Genomic DNA, 6,073 nt, shown 5'->3' on the forward strand with positions numbered 1-6,073 from the left:
AGAGGTGGAGATAATACGGCTGCTGTCTGTGCTGGTCCGAAACAAATGTCAAGCTCTGCCGTGGGAAACACCACTGACGTTCACAGATATGTACAGGAATATATATATTTTAAATGTTATTGATAAATTGTCTGAATATCAAAAAATGTATACTTTGATGCGGATTAGTATCTTGGCCCAGTTGCAATGCCCCAATCCTCTGGTATCAACGTGTTAGCCGTTTCCCTGATGGATCTCAGAAGCACTTTTTACCGAAAAGACCTTGAGGAACACTTCTTAACTGCTCCGCCCAGCGACGGCTGCAATATGGAACAGCTGTCTACCAGCAATACCAGCGGAAATCCCTCATTAATCACCTGTTTGTTTTAAATACCGCGGCGCCGAGGTGGCTAAAAAGGTGCCTGCAATTTTATGCTTTCATTAGCGACTTATGGTGATGATTACCTGGAGGGCGCTTGAAGGGGATATTCAGGGTTTTTATACAATTCAGAGACTCTATCCTGTGTTTAAAGAAAATATAAAGTGCAGGGGCAGCAGCAGATAGGGAGCCTCTCTCTGTCGTAACAGAGATGAGATCACAAAAAGAGTTGAGATGTTGACATCGTCCCTGTTGCCGTTGTACAACACGTTCCTGTCGCGGGTCTTACACTTAACACTTTTGTTCGCGTCCCCAGAGGTGGCTGCTTCCCCACAAACTCAAGGTAGAGGACATTGTCGGGACACGGCAGCTTATACATGTTAATGTTGCCTTTTTCCTATTCCCCTCCTGTTAGATTGATGGCTCAGCAGTAGTTCCCATTGATCAATCGGACACAATCTGCGTCTGAAATGAACCCAGGCCGGGGGGATTGTGCATTCTTCCAGGGGAACCACATCCCTTAGGGTATGACAACGTGGAGCAGCGGATCGATTGTTTTCAACTTATTTGTGTAAATACTTTGTAACCTTGCCGATTTATCATCTGCATTTCTTTGCCACTGGGGGAGAAAACTACAATAGATATCAGCCAGCTTGCTGACACGGGCCCGGCTTGTAATTTTCATCTTTGCGGTCAAGTCCGTGGAAGGATTATAGGAATGATGAGAATTAATTATGCATTTCATCAGCATGATGGATACCACACGTTCAACTCCAAACTATATTTCCCCCGAGAACAGAGAGGAGTCTGCTCATTTCTTGAGCGACTCCTTTGAGAGATGCTGTCAGTTCTCACTCTCTGAAGATAAAACTTGGCTGACATGAAATAGAAAAACAGAGATATGACTCCAGCACCACGCTGGCACGCGTAGGTGGCTTTACTGATTGTCAACCAAAGTACTTAACAGGGCAAATCTAAGTAAACGTGGATTATATTTTTAAGTAAACACAGAGGACGCTTCCAAATCACACCTCAGTATTTAAAAACAACCTTGACTTTGACTTTATTCCTTATATTAGGATACGTGTTTTAGTGCATATATTCTTTTTCACCTTAAAAAGGTTGGATGTTGTATAAGTATTTTCTAATTACTGCATGATTATGGTTTTGTAGTAGTAATTGCATAGTATCATATATACTTTCTTCTTTCAACTATAGATTGTAAATAAAGATGGAGGACACGCCTCTACTTCTTCTCATGGTACAAAAAAAATGTGCTTGAAAAAACATCAGAACCTTTAAGGACAGAAACCGTCTCTGGGAAAAAAAATGTATTTGACTTGGACTTTGACTTTTTAGTTTGGTCCATGTCCCATTCATTAACATGGGGGAGGCTGGGTTTTTAACCTTTACTGCAGCCGGCCGGTAGAAAGATAATCATGATGATAAAAAATGATGAAGATGGATGACATGACAGCTCCACAAGAGCAAAGCCAAATTGTTTTATATTTTTGGACACAGAGGAAGAGGACACGCACACATCGTCCAGTTGAGAGCGTGCACATCGACACTTCCTGTTTTCCGCCTGCACACATGAAGTGGATAAAATACATTATTTTCAGGGAGGAACTTTTCCAGTGATTTAGTATGTGAAATAGTTTTTTTGGGCCAGTGTACATCACGTGATGTACGGCCACTTTGTCACAATCACTATAAATGCTACAACAAACACTGCGGGAAAAGCATGAATCACAGCTACAGCTAATTCAGCGATTTGCTTTGCTATTGTTGCTGAGTCGTTCTATAATTGACCCAGAATCTGAAAAACCGAATTCACCCTAAGTGGTGAATTATATCTTCACTTCTCTCCTCACTGGGAACTTCCCTCTCTCTGCAGGAGAACATTGTTTTAAACAATGCACCTTTTTTCTTTCCTCTCACTGAAAAGTAGTCGCAGTTACCTCCTCGCCTGAGACTTCATGTGTTTCAGACTATTTTTTTTATAAAAGAACGAGGAATCTTCTAACACCAGTTGCTCATCTTTCATCGGTTTCGCACCCTTTCGAGCCGAAGAAGTCCTTCAACTCGGAGTCACGTCACATCGCCTACGGGAAAAATGAATGGGACTTTTATTTGATTTAGAATGGTGCTTTAACTGAGGAGGCAAATGTATGAGGGGACATTTTCAGCAGATTACCAGCCAATCAGAAGTAAGTATTTTTAATTCCCACAACTGATCCTTTCTAATACACAAAGTTAGAGATATAATATGTTCTAATCCTTCAGTAAAATATCTAAAAACCTTTGTGACATATTTTGTTGAGTTGTGTACTTACCTCATGCAAAATGTATTTTAACAAAGTCCAAACTCTGAGAAATGACCTATTTTAATGAAGGTAACGAGACGTTTTATTTTGGCCCCTCCATTAATTGCTTCAAATCCACTTTACTCATGGCTCTGCTCGTCTCTGCTGTAACTTCCGAGGCTAACGGGGAATGACAAAGGAAAATCCAACTGTTAGCCAGTTAGCTAGTCGGCTGTGTATTCCTTCCACTGCTCATATTGGCTCTTAACGGTTTGCGATCTGTTGATTTTCTTTGGCAATAGTGATGAAGACAACAACTCGCTGCTTCACGATGTCGTCAAACTAGGCCTTTTGTTGTTGTTTTGATAGAGAGAGCCCTATTGGCTGAAGTTACATATTGTGTTAGCAATGCATTGCACTTGAGATTACCTGTGTAGGTTTTTTTTAAATAAAACCTTTCAACAAATATATTCTGGGTATAAAGTTGTACAAAACACTCTAACACTAAACTATAAGTAGATCAAAATGCACTTGATATTGCACCTTGAGCGATATTTTATGAACCGAACCACTTTAAATGTTCTTGTAAACAAAATGCCGCTGTCTGGTTCCAGGAGATTTCCCTCGATGCACCAGCCGAGCAGAGTTAGTGTTCATTTGTGGCAGATTCATGGAGGACCGGGGAGACCCGAGACGTCTCGCGAGTAATCGCCCAGCATCTGGTCGACAGTTGGCTGCCGGCCACCAGTCAGCTGTCCGAGCTGTTGCTTCAAACAAAGAAAGTCCACGACGAAAACATCATCATTTATCAGGTGAATAATTTCCTGAATGGAACTTTTCTTTTGTGACCCCATTTCTTGCCCCCCCCCCGTCAGCCCAGACATTTTACAAATGCACGGCGCCGCGTGGAGGAGGCAGACGCTGCGAGAAGCCGCTGATGCCTCCTGTCGAATAGAGAGATCCACCTCAGGCAGCGTCAGCACCGTCCTTATTTGTCATAAGTGTCCGCTGTTTCCCATGGCTTAAGACAAAGGCCAAGGAACGTATGAGGAACATGCATTTTTAATGTGACATCCTCATCAAATTCACCACAGTGGACTGAGCAGAATGCCAAGGACGCTTTATTCTGCCTCCAATTACAGTGAGACATCGCAACAATATGAATGGAAGCGGTGAAGGGCACATCTGCCTCTAACATGACGGAGCCAGAACCGCTCGGCGCTTCGTCTGTCGTGAGCGTGAACCCGTGAACCTCATATCGACGTTAGGTTTTTAATGTTTGATTGGAAAATAACTAGTTTTTCATTGACATATTCAAAAGCGCTCCTCAGAAATGCAGAGCAGAGGAAAGAGACGTGAAAAACAAATCATCAGTTTAATGTCAGAGCCACATTATCTTCCCTTTGTGCCTCCTGTGAGGAGAATGATGTCTTCACTGATAGTGAGTAACACAGGACATAAGCAGGCGCTATATCACCATTACAGCTTACATTATTTATACAACCTGACATCCCGCTGAATGCGGATTTGACCAGACTCACCTTTATCTTGTTGCAAATATGCTGACCATTACTCTGTGCCTATTATTTGACGGGTCTGAAATGTCAGCAGAGACTGAGAGATAGTCGGAGTCGTTGCTTCGCCGCTCACCAAGAAGAAGAGAATGGAAATGTAAATAATTTTTACCGGCGCTAAACTACACCTTTCATCTCTGATATTCTTCTTGCAGTGGTCGGTCCACACTCCATCATTATAATGAGGGAGGCTCAATTAGACAAGGTCTACAATGGGGGTTTTAAATGTCACAGTGCAGGTCCTGACATTTCTCTGTTTGATATGTAATCAGAATGGGAGCAGTGGAGTTCACAGCCAGAACTATTCTCAACTTCCAAAATAACAAATTCCACTCTGTCGCGAAAGCCGAGCGAAGGCGGCTGCGGCCACTGTGGAGACTGTTACAGCCGACTGTGCGAGTCAGGCCCCGTCTCCGAGCTTTTTCTAATGATCGAATCAATTAGCGCTGTTTAGGATCGTACAGTAATTATCCCTCGGAGGTCAGAGTGTTTACGAGAAGCATGTAATGAATCCTCTTTGGGTTTTTCAATCCAAAAGGTTATTTGGTTGTCAAATCAAAAATGAGTCAAAGATGACAAACGTTTAACTCATTAAAATTGGATTTACCATTATAATTACCAGCAGGGTTGTGCAGTGGAGGGTAAATGTACGTTTATATTACCACAAATTAAAAAATAGCATTTACTCCATTTTTTGAGACCGGTGTCTCTCACAATTTTAAATTTGAGTATTGTTCCTTTTACATTGACCCCAAGTCGACTGAAAATGGACAATTAAAAGTTGTGGAAACTTTAGCTGAAAGCTCAGAGCACATCACTAGTTGGCACATTGTCCATGAGTGGCAAGTCCCCAGTTTGATTCACAGCCAGCAATACCATTTACAGCCCATTCCCCACTCTCTGTCCCAACCCTACCTGTCTGTCTTCACTATGCCTGTCAAATAATAATAATAAAATACACTTAAAAATCATTTTCCAAACCCTGCAGCACTGACAGGTAGCTACATGGAAGCTGTTTCAAGAGTAACGTAAGAATAAAGGCATTTGTTGACATAGTAAACTAAAAGGGTACTTTACATATATAGAGATCTGCCAAAGCCCAACATAGATTAAATTCACTAGATCTGGATTTTTATTTGGATCAAATCACACTTACTCATGAATGTCCCCTGAATATGTCTGACTTATTTCCCCAGAAATCGACGGAGGAAAAAAAAACCCTTCCCATCACACAATGTTAAAGAAGAATTCCTGGATCTGCCCCCTTATGCTAATCCGCACCAAATCATTATGGGATCTATCCCGGACTCGCACCACTTCCTTCCACCGAGTTTCCTGGTGATCCGCCCGGTGGTTTTTGTTTAATGCTGCTAACCCATGAAAACAAAACCTCCTTAACTGTCACTATAAAACAGATTCTGGTCCCTTTTCATTGTGCTCGTTACAATTGTACTTGTGTTTAACTTTCCAGGGAAAATCTAGTAAATTCGGTCAAAGTCAATGCCCCCTCCCCCCCACTAAAAGTATCTGTGACACACACACACGGACACTGTACGACTGTGACGTCAGGACCATGCAACGCCAGAAGTGTGTGATCGGTTAAAAACAGATTTCAGTTGGAACGATGGTGATGTGGAAACAATATCTCATCTCACATCTCACAGCAGCTTTATGCCCCATTAAGAATCTGTTATTGCCTGTTTGCAAGCGTCTTGTAATTCACTCCTCCTTCCAGGCTTTTGTCTCTGGAAGCTCGGCTGACGACCAGACGCCGCATCGATCATTTCTGTCAGTTCTGGGCGTGGCTGCGTGTGTTCTATTGACAAAGGCCGGGG

This window comes from Hippoglossus stenolepis, chromosome 19 (genome assembly GCF_022539355.2).
Source record: "Hippoglossus stenolepis isolate QCI-W04-F060 chromosome 19, HSTE1.2, whole genome shotgun sequence".
Classification (NCBI taxonomy): Eukaryota; Metazoa; Chordata; class Actinopteri; order Pleuronectiformes; family Pleuronectidae; genus Hippoglossus; species Hippoglossus stenolepis.